Source organism: Rhinolophus hipposideros (genome assembly GCF_964194185.1).
Source record: "Rhinolophus hipposideros genome assembly, chromosome: 10".
Classification (NCBI taxonomy): Eukaryota; Metazoa; Chordata; class Mammalia; order Chiroptera; family Rhinolophidae; genus Rhinolophus; species Rhinolophus hipposideros.
The window spans coordinates 39,298,092-39,317,641 of NC_138056.1; the positions used below are offsets into that span (position 1 = coordinate 39,298,092).

Below are 19,550 nucleotides of genomic sequence, written 5' to 3' on the forward strand. Positions count from 1 at the left end.
TAATAAGATAAGGAATTTCTCACCTTCCGTTTATTTAAACTAGGCTGTAGAACAAACTATCGGCCAGCCATGACGGAAGGCAGGGACTCAAGTCTTCTGGGAAGTCTAAATTCACATGAGCGTGGGCCTTCAAGATGAGAGTCAAACCATGAACTGTCCATGTCCCCATGTTCCGTTGGGCCTTTTTCTTAAGGGAGAAAAGGATACAAAGACAAGCACATGCACTCAAGTGGCAAATGAGAGTCAGAGGGGCCAGGTGTGCAAGGAAACTTTTTCACCATGGACCAACAAGTAGACAAGTAGACGGGATCCATTTCTGAAGGAGTGGGCGGAGGAAAAAGGCACACACGTCGTCGCCATAAAATACCATTTCCCATGAAAAGGAATCAATACTCTGTAGAAATGGTTCCTTTGAAGTCCAAGGATATTCAAAAACAGACTGGACAGCAAGGAAGCTCTCAGAAATGATTCGGGTCATATCAAAAGGACTCAGGAATCCATTAAAGAAACTCACCCTGGCCAGAGATAGCACCATTTGAGCATCACCAAGAAGAGAAACTACCATGGATTCAAAAGCATCCAATCACGTAACATCTGATTGTATAACGATACTCAAACAAAAGAAAAACACAAAAAAAAAACCCAGAAACCTGATTTTCCTGTATAAACCAAACCTTGGGTTAACCAAATAATTGATAAGAAAAAGTCACTCTCTATAAGAATTTCTAGCTAATAAATGAAGAAAGAATGAGAGGATTGGACTATTACAATTTACAAAGCCCATGTGAAATGACAGATATGCACAGAGATCATACATCTATGGTTGCTAATATCATAAACAGAGACACTGCACATTATGGGCCGCGGTCCCCCGGCAGAATACTCGTTATGAAATATTCCTCTCAAAAAAACAAAAAAAATTAAACCTGAATCAGATCGAGCGTCTAGAGTCCAATTTATAGGAAATACAGAGGATAGTAGAACATAATCAACAGAACCAGGAGAATGCAACTGCAAAATCAGAATGAGAGAAACTCTACAAGAGAAACAATGAGGCTTTTATAACAAATCAACTGCAAGAAAAAAATAAAAAAAGCACGGAGGAGAGATCTTTAAAGAGTTTTAAGAAACATATTAACCAAATATAACCTGCTGATCTTGTTTGGAACCTGATTTAAACAAACCAACTGTGGGAAAAAATTTATGAGACAATCAAGGAAATCTGAACAGTGACTAGATATTTAATATTAAGAAATTATTATTAAAATGTTCATATGATGGTGTACTTGGTGGTGTTTTTTTTTTTTTTAAATCGTATTTTAAAAAACATGTACAAAAAATGTATAGATGATCCGGTATGACATCTAGGATTGCTCCAAAATAATCTGGTAGGAGAAGAGGCAGGTGTTTAGCAGAAACAAAACTGATAACAACTGAAGCTCAGGATGACGCTCCATGGAGGTCATTACCCTCTACTGTACTGAATTTTTTCCTTAAAAAAAAAAAAATTTGAAAACCTCAAATAAGTAGACACTGTTCCTGTGCCCCTCCTTCCAGAACGATGCTAAGGGAAGAAGTACTTGGCTCTGGAATTCATGGCTACTGGGGCACGGTAATCACAATCATAATTACAGTCAGCAGCTCACATCTACGGACACTTACTTCTCTCCCAGGCATCGCACTAACCTTCAGCGAGCCCTCACTATAACCCAGAAGAAAGGCATTACTCTGTCCATTGTACAGGTAAAGGAACTGAGAAGATTAAAGAGCTTGCCCAACGACAAACAGACAACAACTGGATGAAACGCGTGTGATTCCACAAGTCCATTCAGCATGATTAGAATCAAACTGAGTTATGTCTTTTCAAAATAGTAACAACTTTTAAGAGGGCTGGTACCTCCATAATCGAAAAGAGTCGATGTTCTCCAGGGTTTAAGACAGCAGAATCAAGAAGTGGTGCTTTTCTGATGACCATTTTTGGCGAAACCTGGGGAACTACAGGGGCAGAGTCTCTAAAATCTCAAAGTGGTAAGAGTAGAGGAGAAAGTATGAAAAGTGGAGGGTGTGTGTGTGTAAAAATATGAAAGCAAAAGGGAAACTGTCTGAAGAGAGAGAAAAAAACAACAGAGCAGGAAATCCAGCAAGAGGGGAAGCTGGGGAAAAGCTTAAAACTAAACCCAAAGGAGGAAGACAGAAAAGCAAATAAACGAGCTTCTGTCAGACGAGTCCATTCTAGTTGGGACAAACCCTCAGGAACTTAGATGGAGAACTGGAGGGCAGAGGAAGCAGGAGACTTCAAAATGGGTTGAAGGGACCAATGAAAAAGCCCACTGTGGGCCATTCACCATATTTCATCCTATTTCACTTTAAACTCCCACTCAGGGAGTATTATTATTGTCTTCATTTTTCAGATGAGGAAATGGAAGCCTAAAGAAATTAAATACTTTACCTGATTTCACAGCCAATAAGCAGAACTGGGACTGGAACCAGGTTCTGACTTCAAAACCATGCTTTTAGGTTACTTTGCTAAATATATCAAGCACCAGAGAACTATACAGAGTTAGGTCAACACCAAAAGCAGAAGGTACCAGAAAGGCAGTGGGAAAGAGTCTAAGAAAGGGGCACGTCCTGGGAAGAAGAGATGAGCACAAGTCTCAGAAACTGGCCATGAGTGGCCCTGACCCCTTGTAGCCCAGTCACCAGAACGAGGTGAAAAGGAGGAAAAGACAGTATTGACCAGCCCACCATTCCCTCCACTCAGATGTCAAAGACGAATAGCAATCCCATTACCAACTCCATTTCAAAGCCCTTACGGTCTTTTTCAGAGGCTCTGAGCAGGTATTGTCCCCTCCACCCCGGCCGCTGCCCAGCAGGTATCACAGCCTGAGACATATTTTTCAGCCAGGTACCCAGGTTAGGGATGGGAGACATTCACCTCATCTACCAGGTTCCCAAGCACTCCCACTATCAAGGAGGGAAGTCAAGGTCACCTGCCTAAACCCTATCCCCAGCATGAAGCCATTTCCATATCCAAGCCTTCAGGGTGACAGAGAGGGTAACTTATTCTGACAGCCTGCCAACAGAGCACATTCCAAAGAACAAACCAGATAAACTTGCAGGTCCAGTCCCAAGTTTCCATGCTGCTCCCCCCACCCCCCCCACATTACCTGTACAGTATTTTGGCTCAATCCAACCCCCAATGGTAGCCTTACCCTTTTATTTTCAAAGGCCAGTAAAACCAGTCTGAGAGGTGAAGGGTCTCCACAGTCTTTAAGGACTGAACCAAAAGGGAGAGGTAAGTAAATCTTGCCCCTTCTCAAGACAAATGACTCGGGTGGGACAGTTCCCCTAGGAAAGGCTTGATTGGGTCACACGCAGCATTTAAGACCTTAGCCACATTTGTTTTGAAGGTAGAGTAAAATAGGCCACCATGAACACAAAACAAAGTGTCCTGCACTTGTCCTTTTCTGGGCAGATAGTCCAAGTGAGGGGAAGTCTACCTGTGTTTCAATGTCACACAATCTAGCTTAAATACAGTCAAATGCCACAATAAAACCTGACAGGTGACTTAATATGCAGTCTTTTGTTAGCTGAGCAGCTGTGATGTCACACAGATCTAGGAACAGGCTTCAAATTTTGGCCCTGCCACACTGGCTGTGTGACCTTGGGCAGTTTACTAAAGCTCTCTGAGCTTCACTTTCTTCAACTACAAATGAGCTCCTTGGTTTAAATAAAGTAATGCTGAAGAATGGGCTTAACACAGAACCTGGCCTGTCTGCCTTCCTTTCTTATCCAAAATCTCTCAGAGTTGTCCCGGGAATTAGTACAACTGAAAGAAGAGTTATGGAGTGAACTCAGCAGAAAACTGCTTCTCCTCCACAAAACCTGGCTTCGGGAGGGGAGTGTGGGGCTGTGGATCGGGTGACTCAGATAACAACTCACTTCTCCGGGATCTTCCTGCCTAAGGCTCTCACATTTGATCTCTTTCATCTAAAGCTCAGCTCAAAAGCAGGCTAGAGAAGCAGGTAGCCCAGTATCATCTTCCCAGAAAGGGAATCCAAAGATTTTCAAGTGACTTTCCCAAGGTCACAGGGAGACCAATAGCAGGGTCGGTCCCACCAAGCCTTCCCTCCACTCAGAAATGGAGACACACAGATCCCAGCCGCCGGAGGACCCTCCGAGATGCCTTCTCCCATCAATCTGCCCCGACAAGGAAACCGTTCTCCAGGCTCTCAAAAGCAAAGCCCAGGTGCTGTTATTTCACCAAGATCTGAAAGACACTCCAGTGGACTGAACACCTGCCCAAGTTACTGCCCAAAGCACAAGACGCAAGGACTCAATAAACAGTGGTGTCCAAAGAACCACCTGGAATTGAGCAGCGTCATTACAATTACTTTCAGTTTTAGGCAAAGTGCTAAAATTTCTTTAATTCCTCCAATTCCACTCCCTTTTCCTTGCCTTATATATTAAGGTACATCATAGGACATCATTACCCACTCTCCCAAAGAACACAAATAAGCAAGATTGAAATCAAAGACCGTCAAGAGCGCTGAGACCACAGGTTCTACAACAGAATCAGAAATCCCCAAACTTCACACAGTTAGCAAACCTTTCAGAATTCCACTGGGAAAAACTTCTTCCTACGTTAAACTTTGCTAGTCCAAAAGGAAATGAACCAATGCTGAATCATCCCTATGATGATGAGAATTTATTTATTTTTTAATAGGTTAGGAATTGATCCTTAGAGTGGGTTTAAAACAATTTGGCTCGAACGAGCACAGGTTTATAGGGCAAGTTGTTCCCTGAAATTCCCTTCTATTGCAGCTGTGGTCTCAGAACAGCTTGGGACACTCCTGCAAGAATAATATTGTCGTGAGCACAACACCAGTGCACCACAAAGGACTCCTGCCTGGATTTTCTCTCCATTCTGCGGAATTAAAGGGAGTCAGCCAGTTTCCTCAACAGTTTCCTATTAGTAGAACGGCCATGTAGTTTACCATCCAAACCGGGACATTTTGAGAGTACAAAGGGGTGCTAATTATTGAAGATTAGGCCAAGACAAGAAGCAGAAACCAGGCCTGCTCCAGGCAAGCAGTTACACAACCACAAGGAAGAATGAAGGACAACTTTACTCTTCAGAAAACACAAATGGATAAAAAGTACCACAAACAGTTATTATGAGTAAGACAGTCAGCATCTGGTGAGAGAATACAGGAACTAGAAAGACCAAATAGAAAATAAGGACAAACTGGGGAGAGCAGAGCCTGAAATGTGGAGTATAAATTAACTTGACTCTAGGGTTGTTTTTTTCCTCTCCACCTTAAATCAATTTACAAATCAGATTCAATACTTGACTTGTGGCCTTCTGTGCCTTCTGGGTCTCTCTCCCTCACGTTCCCCTCGTTTGTCCTTTATGATTTAGTTCTTAGACTGTTTAAAGGATAAGCCATATGGGCAGTTAACACAGTCAACATTTATCATTAAGGAGCGAGTCATGCTACACCACTGAAATCATTCTTTAAAAAGTCTTCTCTTGGATACTTTTATTGGATACCTTTAGGCTCCTCACTAAAACCGGTAAACTAGAAGAAATGTAAATTCTTACTGGGACCTCACTCTAAAGATCAATCTTCATCACCTGACCTGCAAAACACATGTACACGCAGCATGAGTGCTGGGCCACGGTGGTAGGCATGGCAGACATCGTTCAGTGTGATAACGAGATGCAGTGTTTTATTTTTTCTATGACATGTAATCTACATACAAACACACCCTTTTAAAGTACAGTAAGCTCTCACTTAACATTGTCAATAGGTTCTGCAACTTGAAGCCAAAAGACATATAACGAAACCAATTTTATCACAAGCTAATTCATACAAACAAGAGTCAAGTGCCCAGGGCACCTCACCAATGTTATACCGAAACAAGGTTGAACAAAACGACATTATTTGAGGACCTGCTATCTATGATTCAGTGGCGGTTAGCAGATTCGCAAGCTTGTGAATCACTGTTTTGAAATGTTTTCTCTCTTCAACTGTCAGTTGGCTGCCTCTAAAAGCCCCTATTCCCAACAAGTTTACTCATCCCTCAACAATTTTTAACTTTAATTTTTAACTTAAAGACTGGGAAACCACATCACTAAACTTCTAGTTCTACATACCCTGGTTGAGACAACAGAAGGTGTCAATACAATGCAGGTGGTCCCCAGCCCAGGCTCACACAAAGCAATCTTAACTGCTCAAACCAGTCACCACGAGTGACCCAGGTCAAAAAAAACAAGGGGACACTTATACACTGAAGGGTAGCTGGGGATGTGAGCAGAGCAGCAACAGCTTAGGGCAACCGACCGAAAACACAGGTCTCTACCCACCCGCTTCCAAAGAAGATTCAGCTCACCTAGCCATCAAGTATTAATACCTGGGTACCAGGCCAAGTGGACACATCTAGAATGAACAAACATCCTCTTAAATATGCAAATACGCTGGCAGAAGGATGGGCTACTATTCAAGCATGAGTGTTAATTATTAGTATTTAAATTATAGTAAGGTCCAAAGAAAGGAATCTGATGAAAGGGGCAAAGACTTACTTCCTGAGCTGGGAACAGGCACTTGCTGGAACAAGATGACCTGGGTTTTAACAGCAGTCACACCTGCAGCTGTAGCATACTGAGCTAGCTCTGCACTACACTTTAGCACAGCTTCTATGTCTTCAATGTAGATTGCGCCATCCCCATTTTCCAGACGAGGAAACTGACGGCACAGACACGTTAAGCAGCCTACCTGCAACAGGTATTAAGAAGTACAAAGGAGGGAGGCAGCAAAGGAAGGGGGAGGTCTCTCTCCCCACCTCTTGTTCTCTCCCACCAGGAGCTTCATGCCCTCAGAACACCAGAGGGGGTTACTCAAAGGAGCTGCTGGCAGGCCCCGGGCCCTAAGCACAGATTCTCTATGAAGAGTTCCTTACGACCACCTTGGAGAACTTTTAGAACCCAACCCCAAAGTTAGGCGTATGGCTTCCAAGCAAGAACCTAAGGAGGAGGTTTCCTTTTGGGCAGATGAAGGCGCACCATGCTACCCACTTTTAGAAGCATTTCCATTTAGTTCCATTTAATTTGGCAAAGAATGACCTCAAATGTGATGGATTTCCTCCACTTTATGAACAGGGGAAGTGTGGTTCAAAGCGATTGTGGTCCAGGACTTTATGGGATGCCCCAGCCTCCTGGATTTCAGTCCATTTGCCCAGAGAACAGCAGTCTGGCTCTTCTAAGTAACTCTGCCTCCATTCTGGCTGTTCCACAAGCGTCCCTGTCCAGGCTGACCTGGCAGGAAATCCGTGCAGACCTGGTATGTAAGATAACATTTGAAGCTGCTGTTTACTGAGCACTTACTAATGTCAGGCACACAAGAGGCATTCTATTGGAATTTCCACATGGGGACACCGAGGCGCAGAGAGGAAGTGATTTGTCCAAGGCTCTAGAACTAGTAAGCGACTGAGCCGAGAGTCCGGCTAAAGTATGTCCAACTCCAGACCTCTGTTTTTCAACCTACATTATTAACCTGCCTTTTTCCAAACTAGAATCAGGAAACTCCCCACTCCCTATGTCAACCAGTTCCCTCCTGCTTCCATCCTTCCCTTTTTCTTCTTTCAATGAATCGCTCACAGCCGTTTCAGATCTATACTACATGATTGTCAATAGACCGTTAGCACTATTTCAGGTTGAGCTCATTACTCTGGAGAGTGTCTCAGGGAGGCTGTTTGTTTTTTAACAACTTAGCCACACTCCATTCCCAAAATGGCAAAAAGAAAAAAAAAAAAAAAGGCCTTTCTCTTTAAGGCCTGACTCCAACATCACATACATGGCCAACCTTTCCTCAGTCCCCACCATTGGGCAACAAAGCTCTTTGGAAATGTCACAAGCACTTACCCCCACTGAGTGTTTTCCCTTTATACTAGTATTACATAAGGAAATCCGTGCTCCTAAAAGCACAAATGTGTAAAAACATGAAAGCCCCTCCCACTTCCCAATCCACTCCCTCCAAGCAACCAGCCGATAAAGTACAATCTCCCAGATCCCTGTGGATAGAGACGTGTACCGGTACGTGTTTCATCAACTCTAAGACATCACTGACTGAAAGATACAGCATGATGTTCTAGGAAACATTGTTGCAAAGCACACCATCCCCGAAAGCTGATCCCTTAGAAGTCGTATTTTATACATATTGAAACTTTTTAATCATGTCAATCTTGGGCGTAAAGAGGAAAGTATAAGCAAAATAAACTGGGTAAGATACACTTAAAACAACTTCTCAGACAGATCAATACCCGTGCTTTCAACACACGGTCATATCACCTTCTGTGACAAGAGCACGGGTGACAGCAAGAGCACTCCGCTCTCGTTCTGCAGGCTTTGACGGGTGTATGCAACCACAGCATGGGTCACAACCACGGCCTGGCCAGCGTGATTGTTCAAACATGGAAAAACTCCGCCTCTGGGAACTCATAAACGACGGCATATACAATTTTCCCACTGGACTGTGGGTCCTTTACATGCCTGTTTCCCTTCCTGTCAATTTCACAGGGGCATTTTACTTATCCTTCATTGACCACCTTTTGCTGATCACAGTAGTCCCCGTAAATGATTGAATGGCCAGTGACAAGTAGCAGTTCTATGCAAAATTGGGAGCATCTGGATTTCAAAACACCCGAGTTGGAGAGAAAGGAGGAGAACGAAAAGCCATGTACGGTTTATCAGCAGCAGAGTTGTCTCTGGGATGTTGTTAGGCTCACCCTTCCTACCCACTCTTTCTGCAGGGTCAAGGGCTGCCATCTGAGGAGCTCTCTGAGCGTCCCCACTACTCAGAAACTGACTCTGCAAGCCGCCAGGCAAAAACTAGTCCTTAAACTCCTCAACAGCAAGCCTGACACACACATCTGAAAACAACCGCTACATTCCCAAGGGATAACAGATGAGTTCTAAGCACAGAGAAGGTGATTCTGCTCATTGTATTGCTTCTCAGGCACAGAAGGGCGTGACCTTATTTTTGTGCAGCAGTGTCTTTAAAACCAACCAAGAACATTTTAGTGAATTCCGTAACAATTCTGAGGTCCATCGCCTGACACATATAAGAGGAGGAAAATCCCATTCAGAGTTAGGAAGGATGGCCAGATTGTGTCTGATTCAATCTGAGGAGAAAAATTAAGAGTGTCCAGGGCAATGGTTCTCAATCAGAGGTGGACACCACTATGGAGTCTCTCAGAAATACAGAAACGATGCACCTTCCCCCGGCCCTCTTGACTCTCCAGGGCTGATGCCCAGGCTGTACAAAGTTCCACAAAGGCTGCAAAGCACACGCTTAAATGGGGACCACTAGTGTGGCAGAGGCTCCCGGGGGCAGGCGTGGAAAGAGGCTGCCCTGGATTTGAGTCAGAACCATCCTGAATTAGCCATGTACAATGATCCACGTACCATGAATTACAAACCTGGAAGTCAAAATGTGGAAACGGTGAGGCGCCTGGAAAGGTGAGTGAGAGAATGCAGGGAGGGTGGGCTGGGAAAAGGGACAGATGGTCTTACGTTGGCTTCCCCAGTGCATGGCACACGTCAGGGACACAAACATTTGCTGAACGAGATTCACATAGCTGACAGGCACATGGGCATGCACATCATCAAATTTCCACTGAGCTACCTACTGTGTGCAGAAAATCTAGCTCTGGCAACTCTGGCAAGAGTCACCCACCTTGGCAACCTCCCTCAATTCACAGGGAAAGAGATTTTAGTTTTGCTTCAGCTTCACCTGACATCTGAGTAGAGGTGTTCCAGAAGCACTCCCCTCTAACAATTCCTAGTCAGAAAGGAAGCTGCTTCTTGACTCCAAATCACAGAAAACACTTCCTGTGATATCCAGTTATACAGATGCTAGTCATTTTTACATTTTACAATTAAGGCAAAATTCAAAGATGAAAGGATATTAGGGAGGTATTTTTAATGAACAAAAATGGAAATCTTTTTATCAAAATAAAAATAATATCGGCTTAGTCTCCCCAGTATTCAAAACAAAAGCAAATTTTGAATTATGGGAATGTCTTGGCTCTGCCAGTGTGAAACGCTATTGAGTAGCTTTGTTTCTGTTTTCCTCTCAGTGAAAATACCTGATGAGGTCTTCTAAGTGGCCCAGATTTCAAGACGGGGCTGGGGGCTGAGGACTGACCTTTCCCTCCGCTGATGGAGCTCTTTCTAACTCCAACCACCATTGTCTTCCAAAGGCGTTCAGATGAAAAGGCAGTGAGGGAGAAAGGGTTGAAAGAGATTCCACCAAAGGAAGAGATTCCACTCACAATGGTTTCAATAGTTTCGGAATCAGCCAGCCCCCAAGATACCCCCAGCCACAGTGATGGGTCATCTGAAAATGAAGCATATCAAAATGCTATTGATAAGCCAAATTAGCAGACAGCTTATCTGAGGCCCACATCCGCCATATGGTGCTCCAACTCCTGCCGCCTGTTGCTGCCACAATAGGCACGCCTACCCAGAAAGCACCACTGGACAGAAACCCAGCAGCAGCGGCACGCAGGAGGGCTACTGTGTTTACCTTTTATTCTGTGCTATCAGCTTTGTGCCTCCCTATGTTCCACTAGGGACATGACACACACACACATACACATTCAAGGTCAAAAATACGCGTTACCTGCAGGACACACGCATGCACACCCCACGTGTGCGCATACACGGGTGTATACCAGGGGAACAGAGAGAAAACCAGATGTCAACTTCAGAATCGGAGCTGCCTGGTGGGGGAGGGCGAGCCAGGCAGGCTCCCAGCTAGAGCTGCTAGCAGACAATGCGCTTTTCTCAAAACACTCAGGCGGGCGGGCCTCGGGGAGTGGCTATTTAAAACACTTGGCTCCTTTTATTTCACCACCATGGAAGTGAATTCGGCTCTGAAGTGCCAGAGCAAATGAAGTCATTTGGTTTCCGTGGACTCCCTTTGCATTCGAGCAGTAGAAGTGAGACCAGACGGAAGTCGGAAGGTCCAGCTGAAGTTGTTCTTTCTTCCAATTAAAACTGATTCCACAGAGGATTTGGCGCTGGGCTTCATTAACTTTTTTTCTTTGAAAAGACACTAAGGTCATAGGAAATTTAAAGGACACAGGGCACCGGAATGAATGCTGTCAAAGACAACTCCCTTCACAAAATACCATCGAGTCAAAGTGTAAAGATGACCAGATAAGGAAATCACCTTCTAAAGGCTCGGTTGGTATACAAGATTAATAGTGATTTTTGTCACATGAATTCATAAGATTTCTGCGTTTCTTTCTACTTTCTACTCTCTCTAAGAAGGTTCCTATCTTTGCAGAGACATCATTGATGGTAATAAAATATTCTTTTTTTTTTTAAACTTTACTATTAGGGAAAAGACACGGGTTTTCAAAGAAAACTCAGCAACACAGAACATCTGGTTATGCAAAATGCACAAGATGCAGGTTTGGATAGGTGCAATGCAAAAAAAAAAAAGTCTTTTTCCTAATATTCAGATCTAGTTAACTATTGCATGAAGGCACTCATTTCATTCCCCAAATTACCCACACCTAAGCAGACAACATTCTTGGATGAACTTTTCAAATTTTCTTATACATTCTCAAAAAAAAAAAAAAACAACACAAACTCCTTTCAAGTTAAATTGAGATTGCACTTGAACTCCATCCAAGAGTGGAGCTGAACTGAATTATGATAATTAGAAAGCTGTGCCTATAAAAAAGCAGTGCAGTTCATGCATTTTTTTTTAAGTTCATGCCAGAGAATATAAGTTCAATATGTTCTCACATAATTAACATTTCCCACCATTAGGAGCAGTTTTTCAGTTTATATATCAGTAAAAACAACAGAACTCATCATTGTTATATATTCCTAGTCACTATACAAATACATCTAAACCTGTCAAATGCCTAAAAGCAACCAGAATTTCCCACTGGAAACAACAGCTTAACTTGTTCATCAGTAAGCTGACTTTTTCTTTTAAACCCATTTTCCAATGCTGGGCACTGTCCCTTAAACTATAACTGCTAATGAAATCCTAGGACAGAGCCTTAAAAATTAATGTGAAAAAAAGGCAGAAAGCATTGCATCACTGCAGGGTAGTAAACACTGACTTTAAACAATTGGGGGAGTAGAAGGGGCTACGTAACACAATGAGCATGGAGCCTTGCCCTGGCCTGCCATAAAAATGGGAAAGACAGCCTCTGAGGAACCCCCCCCCATATCCAATCAGAAAAGAGACCAGTGGTTTCACAGTTAGCCAGGACTCCCAGACTATGGAAACTATTTTTTGAGACTCTTCCCAACCATGCAAAAAGCCAGTGGACAAAAGGAGAACCTAAGAGCTGAGAGTGAGCCACTCTGTAAGGAACTCCGTCCTGAAAACCTACCCTTCAGGGCATCCCATTGGCTTTGAGTAAAATAAAAACACATATTTTGAAATTCTCGTATTCTGCACCACTACGAAGCCCAAATGTATCTGAAGAAATGGCTGACTTTCAACTGGGAGTTCAAATATAGGACAGGGTCAAGGAAGCCTGTGATGAGTATGTTACAGAGTAAGGACTCTCAATAGTTCACAGCTTTGAAATAAAACAAGATAAAAACCCACACATAAACACTCCAGATATTTAGATCCAAATATTCTAGCATTCCAGAAACTGTCCCAGAAAAGGGAAGGCACTGAACCTTCCTGATTTCAGAAGTATCCAGTAACTGCAATACAAGAGGGTCTAACCCTAAAACATAAGTGCTTAGGATGAACCTGAATTACTTGATTTTTTATCAACCTTTGTGAATATGAAAGGATAAAATATATCACTGATATTGTTCAAACATGATTTGAGATCCAATTTAAATACCACCGGGTAATCTGTGGCTTCTACAGATAAAATAAGAAAAAGCATCATGCAGCTATAAAAGATTATTCCAGCCATCCGTCAGTCCCCAATAGCCTAAGTTTGTCAAAGGGCAAAACACTTACAATATACTTTTCCAGCCGAGTTCAGAAGTAGGAAATTAGCACTCTGCTGTTCCAGTCACTAAACTCCAAAGGGGAAGCTGCCATGCCCTCAATGTATCAGCAGAAAGGTGGGCTCTGATTTCCCTGCAGTTCTACAGAAAAAGCTGGACACTTGCTCTGGCCAGCATTCTTCAATCTTTGGAGAAAACAGGTCCCAAAAGTTTTATCATTAAACAGATCCAACCTCTCACCACAGCTTTCACTCAGCAATATATTTTTTTTCTCCTTTTGCAATCTCTTTATTGGGAACAAGACAGAGTGCCTAAACAAGCTTAAAAGTGTTATCTACCGACTGTCTGTATGTGAACACGGTTGTTTTACATACCCTAGATCATACATGCAGTTATTTACACCAACCTTTTGAGTGATGAAACACAACAATTTTCATTTGCAGGCAGTATAATTATGCTCACAATTAACACGTAATAACACAAGATTAGAGCAGAGTAATCCTACAGATGTGCAGGCTTTTGTACAACTGCCATGTATGAGATATCAATCCTTTTCTGAAGCAAGAATTCTTCAAATACTGTTAATGGCACAACGCGTTTCTTCAAAGGCCTATCTCCAACTGGGATCTACATTCTCTAACTGTTCCTGTTACATACTCTTCTCCTGAAAATGTGACAACAAATATGACCTAGACACAAAAGACATGACTACAAGTACATCCTCCCCAAATTTTCCCATTAAGAAACGCCCTCTGATACGTATTTGCTGTTCTGTATTGCCAGAGCCAACAAAATACAAAATTATTTATAAATGACTGCAGCTCCAGCAGCAAAAACACAGAACATTGTTTTTTCCTTATGACTTGCTGGTCCTTTCTCTATATAAAAGGGATGCCGGCCCCCAAAGCGAGTGTATGAATATATAATTCTTGCTGTATAAATCAAAAGAGGGGTAGAAAAGAGGGGAAGGGAGAAGGAAGCTGACTTCCCCCAGGCTGGACCCTCCCCAACCCTCCCTTCTGTGTAATTAGTTTGCTGCTGGGGCCCAGACACAGTGAACCACAATGCAAGGAAGCGGCTCTCCGTGAGAAATGCATCTCAATCTGGTTCAAACTAAGCTAGATTGCCCTCCCTCTTTAAATTAAATTTCATTAAGTATGTGTCGTGGTGAGTCCTGGTTTATGTTTTGGGAAAAGAATGAAAAACTCTAATAATCTTTCAGGCATATTCTCTAGATGGAGGTCTATTTGTTACTTTATAAAAGATCACAGAGGAGGACTCTAAACAAAGATTCTTTCCTCTACTATTTTTTTTACTCTCACTGTTAAGGCAAAGTGCCACACTGGTTTTGTTTCAAACTTGTAAAAAAGAAAGAAAGGAAAGGTATTCCAATACGCCCCTAAAACTGCGGATCAAATAATACTTATCATTAAAGTAAAAATAAAATGGTCTACATTGGCACTTTTATACCATCAGCAAGCACCAGTAATGGATACAGCTTATCAGTTCATTTTTTTACACCAACAACAAATAAAATGGTAAACTCTGTTTAAAACCAGAAACCTGAGAGTTCCACACAGTTGTGCATATAAAGAAATGCTAAACAAAAATATCTGTGACCATTTATGGAAATAGTGAGATTAGAAAAATAAGCCTTTCTCCGAAAAAGTAATCAACAATTCAAAACCTCACTGTTGACAAAGGTTCAACTAATCCATTTGTCTTTCCTGAGTCACTTTGTAATTAGTTCTACTATTTCCTCCTTAAGAGGAAAGATTCTTACCAAAGTTGGATGTAAGTCTGGCCCTTATAAGCATTCAGATGTGTTTGGGCCCAAAGATCCTGTTATTTACAGAAGGGCACAAACCCAGTAATAAAAGGCACAGCCTGAGGTCTGTTCCCCAACCACTTCTTCCGAGTCCCCTAGCAGAGAAGCCCCCCCTTGACTCCCCTCGGAATAAGACACAAGCAAGATCCATGGCAGGTTGCAGAAAAGGAGTCCACTCCCTGTTCTGACAATGCAAGGAGATCACATTTTCCTGAAGGGAATCTGTCTACTCAGGTAACCACCTGCAGGTACCCAGCACACCACAAGTGATCAGACCACCTAAACTTCCAGAAACCATCATAGTGAAAGGTGAGGAGGAAGAAACATATATTGTCCTGAACTGATCCGTTCTGCTCCTGTGCCCTATCTGCAGCATTTTAAATATTTTTAAACACTATTTTGAAATGATAGATGTTGCAGACTTTTTCTGTCCCAAGATCTAGGTTTCCTCCAAGGTACTGTTTTTAAAACACGGCCTTTTTACATTACCTGCTCCTGCAATATCCTCTGTCTCTAAGTTTCCAGGGCTTACTGAGGTCAATTTTCATTTCTGCAAATCACAGGCAGCCACTTGCTTCTGAGAAGTTAACAAGCCTTCTGAGAAATGGTGGTGGCTGGTATTTCATTGTTTCATAAATATTTTTATACAGTGACACCATTTAACTTTAAATAAATCTTTAAAAAGAAAGAATTAAAAAGCAAAGAAAATTACGATCTGGGTTTTATTTCTTTTCGTGGGAGAATCAGGAAGGTTATGAGCTCTCCATTGTTTTCAACTCATTTAAAATGTTGCTTCAGTTTGTAAAAAAAAATACTTTTTTTTTTTTTTTTTTAAAGGAAACTCATAGAAGTTGAACTTTCTTTAAAGCGGGCCTCTGGACTTTTTTGAAAACAAGTGTTGCTGCTACGAACAAAGGCTAGAAGTGCACCCTGATTTTTCTCCGGTCCTTGGGGATCATTTCTCTTCCAATAAACAAACAAATCCCCCAGTATTTCCTACCGAAGGGAAGTTTTCCAGGGAGAGTCTCCTCCAGGGTTTGGTGGTAACTGCGACTCAGTCTTTTTTGGACACAATGTTTCTGCTGACTCCTGAAAATTTTCCACTTGAATGTGCAATGAAGCAGCGGCGGAGGCAGCAACAGTCCTGGAGAAGCGGCAGAGACAACCGTGCCTTCTTTCATCTTTAAGAAGAAGGAGCGAAACCCCGCCAGCAGCACAAGTCGGAGCAGACCCCGGGCCGGCCCTGGGGGGCCCCGACGCCCGGGGCGGACGGGCAGGCAGCGTGGGGAGGGGGGAAATCGGGCCGGCTCCGGGCTCCCAGGCGGCGCCCGCGGCTCTCCCCGCCCGCGCTCGCTCCGAACTTCTGACTTCTCCCAGAAAAACGTGAAAACGGCCCGAGGATGAGGGTGTGCGCGCGTGCGGGCGGGAGAGGGGGCGCGGGGGCGCGGCGCGGCCGGCCCGGCGCCTCCAGGGCCGCCGGCGGGGGCCGCCTGTTGCGGCGCGAGCTCCGCAGCGCGCGGCCCAACTTGGCGTCCCGGCCAGTGGCGCGGCGGCGCCCGGCCTCTCACCTTGAAGGGGACGCGGGAGGCGGGCGCGGGGGCCCAGCCCCGGCCCTCCGCGTGCCCGCCCGTCCGCCCGCCGCACACAAAGCGGAGCCCCGAGAGAAAGAGCGGCCCGAGCGGGTCGCACCGCGGGGCCCCCGGCGCCCCGTGCGCCCCACGCACCCAGCATCCGCCCCGCGCGCCAACTTACCTCGCGAAGGGAGCAGCCGCGGCGCCCGGTGAGTCCGAGGCAAACTTCGGCGCCGCTTCCCCGCCCTCAGCTCGGCGCCCGGCTCCCTCCCCAGCGCTCGGTCCCCGGGCTGGGCCACCCCAACCCGGCTTAGCACCGCTCCCGCCCCGGGGCCGGTGGGGCGCACTGGGCTGCTGCCCGCGGCTCCGGGCAAAGGTGGACGGGGTGGGGGGGCTTCACTGCATGGCCTGTCCCCGGACGCGGCCGCCCCGGGACCGGGCCCCGCCGCGCGGACTGGCCCGCGGGGTGGAAGCGAGTCTGCAAAGTGCTTGGTGGGCGCCCGCGGCGGGCGGCGGGGCCGCGGCGGCGGCTGCAGAGGCTCGGCTCGGCTCGGGCGGCGCGGCGCGGCGCGAGCGATGCTAAGAATGTTCGGAATGAGGACAGGAATGAAATGAACGCCAGGACCGAACTCGCTCCGGAGGGGTGGGGCCTCGGTGACGTCATGCGGCCTGCCGCCTGGGGCCGGGGGCGGGGCCTGCCGCCGCCGGTGACGTCATGGGGATTCGGGGCGGGCCCGCCCGGGCCGCCTCGCTGTTGGGGCGCGGGCTCCCCCCCGAGGGGCGTCAGGGCGGAGTCTCGCGCCCACGGAGGAGCGGGGCGCGCGCGGGCGCCGCCCTGCCCCCTCCCGGCGCGGGCTCCCGGCTTTGTCCGGAGCTGGGCGGGGCGGACGGGAGGAGGGCGGCTTGGAGGTGTCTGCGCCCGCGCGGAGATCTCGGGAAACTTGGGTTCCCTCCTTGGGGCGGGCGCCGAGGCTGGAGCTGCCTCAGTTTCCCCCCTCCAGGACGCGGAAGCTCGGGCGGCCGCGCAGAGCGTTCCTGGTCTCGCGGAAATCTGCAAATCTGGGAAAGAGAAGTTTCTTTTCTGGAAATTCAGGTGGTGGTTCTCCAGCGCGGTGGACGCCTTCCCGGGGCCGGATTCCCAGCCAGCCATTTCTTCCCCTCTTTTCTTTCACTTTATAAAAGTTCAGGGCTCTCTTTCAAGTCGAAGTCGGTCCTACTGTTGGATAGCAGAGGAGGCATAATTACAGAGTTTGTAATAACCCTGCCCTGTTAGCACGGTCTTCTCCAAGTCACTCGAGAAATTAAGTTCACTCATCGCTGTGGGTTGTACTTTTCTAAAGTAATGGGTCAGGTAAAAACGCCCTGATTTTAAAGGGCTACATGGAGCAACTTCACACCTTTCCCTCCCTCCTACCCCTCCTTCCATCCTTCCTTCCTTTTCTCCTTCTTCTCTTCCTCCTCCTCTTCCTCCTCCTCTTACTCCTCTTCTTCCTCCTTCTGCTTTCTCTCTCTGAATAAACTTCACTTCAACAATAAAAGATTTAATTATTTTAATGCTACCTTTGGTGGTAGTGACCCAAAAGTAATATAGTAGAGCCAGTGGGTAAATCAGAAAACAGCTGGGTAAAGTTGTCCCGCTGTGGCAAAACTGTCCAAAGTTTAAGGTAATTGTAATCTGCGATTTCAGTTAGATCAAAATAGCCCGGCTGGCACTTTGCTCTTCTGTCCAGTGGAGCCTCAGGATAAATAACACCACTAAATTTATGGACCCCAGGAATCTCCTACATTCATATAATTGGGGAACAGGGTTGTGATTCACTTTCTACAAAACATAAATTTTACTTTGTCATTTTTTAATTGAAATTTTTGTTGAAAAAATTGATCCCCATGCAGTTGTAAAAAATAATACAGAGAAATTGTTCAGTTTGCCCAGTTCTCCCCAATGGTAATGTCATCCAAAACTATAATATAAAATCACAATCAGGATGTTGACATTGATACAACCCACCGATCTGACATTTCCCGAGTCTTACTTGTACTTATTTGTATGTACTTGTATTTAGTTCTATACAATTTTCTCACCTGTGTGGGTATCCACCCACCACGGTGAGATACTAATTCATTTTATCTATAGTTTGCATGCAGTAATAAGGTGATACAATGAGATTCACAATAATGACCCCAGCCACCTTAGCATTGATTTTTGGAAATGTGTAAACACGTAATTAATTTGGGCATTAAAACTGTCGTAGGCATGTCTCTCTCCAAATATCATCTTTTAAAAGCACCTGATAGAGTCTGGTGTCAGTGCCAGCCAAACAATAGGGTTTCTAAACCACTATTTATTGGCCCAGTGCTCTTGGGTACCTTTCAGATTCTAGCTCCCGTCTCACAGCCACCTGGTAATACAAGTTCTCCCATTCCTTACTGAATCATGGAAAAATACCTTGGCCTGGGATTCGAAGCTCTTCAAGATGTACTGTGACTTCCTGACCAGTATTTTCTCCAGTTTCTCCCATCTATGTGCATATTTTTTCAGACTCATCTTAAAAACCTTTTCTTCCAGGAAGACTACTCAACTAGATACTTCCTGGAGCCCTCAGAGCTCCTTCCGCCAGACACACTACTTGTCTTCTGTTAGTTACCAGATATGTCCCCATATCTGAGACCATAGAAAGTGTACTGGGTCTCATTCAGCTAAGCATACACTGCTCCGGGACCTACACATAAATGGGAGTAACTCTCGTGTTCTCTCCTCCCTATCCTCCACACATTTTCACTCTCCTCAGCCACCCATAGTTCAGTGCATAGGACCTAAGGGTTTAGGGCCCAGGAGCTATTCACTCAGCATCTAAGAGCAGAACACTAGCTGCCACCTACTGAAATGACAGCAGCTATCATGTACTATACCCGTATGCAGCACTTGGCATTTTGCATTTGCCATCTCAGTGAATCCTATGGCACCTGTACAAGGTAGCCATTATTAGTCCAATTTATCAGGAGAGGAACTGAGGTGTAGGGAAGTTATCTGACTTGCCCATAGTCACAGAGTCAGGAGAGTAGAACCAGGACATGAATTCCTTCTGACTTTAGCCCATGTTCATAACCACTGACCTCTATTGCCCCCAAATTGAAATGGATATAT

At 45.1% G+C, this 19,550-nt stretch overlaps 1 protein-coding gene across 3 annotated transcripts in view; it reads right to left on the bottom strand.

Annotated features, from left to right (window-relative positions):
* The window catches only part of TEAD1 (TEA domain transcription factor 1), a 249,330-nt gene extending 232,329 nt beyond the window's left edge, over positions 1-17,001 (bottom strand). For 2 of the 3 annotated variants that reach the window (XM_081063598.1, XM_081063596.1), the window contains exon 1: positions 16,587-17,001. The gene's annotated coding sequence lies outside the window, so the exon portion shown is untranslated. Of the gene's footprint in view, positions 1-15,834; positions 15,939-16,586 lie in introns of those variants that run through there. The other variant, XM_081063597.1, reaches the window with a different exon arrangement.
* Positions 17,002-19,550: the final 2,549 nt, after the last annotated feature.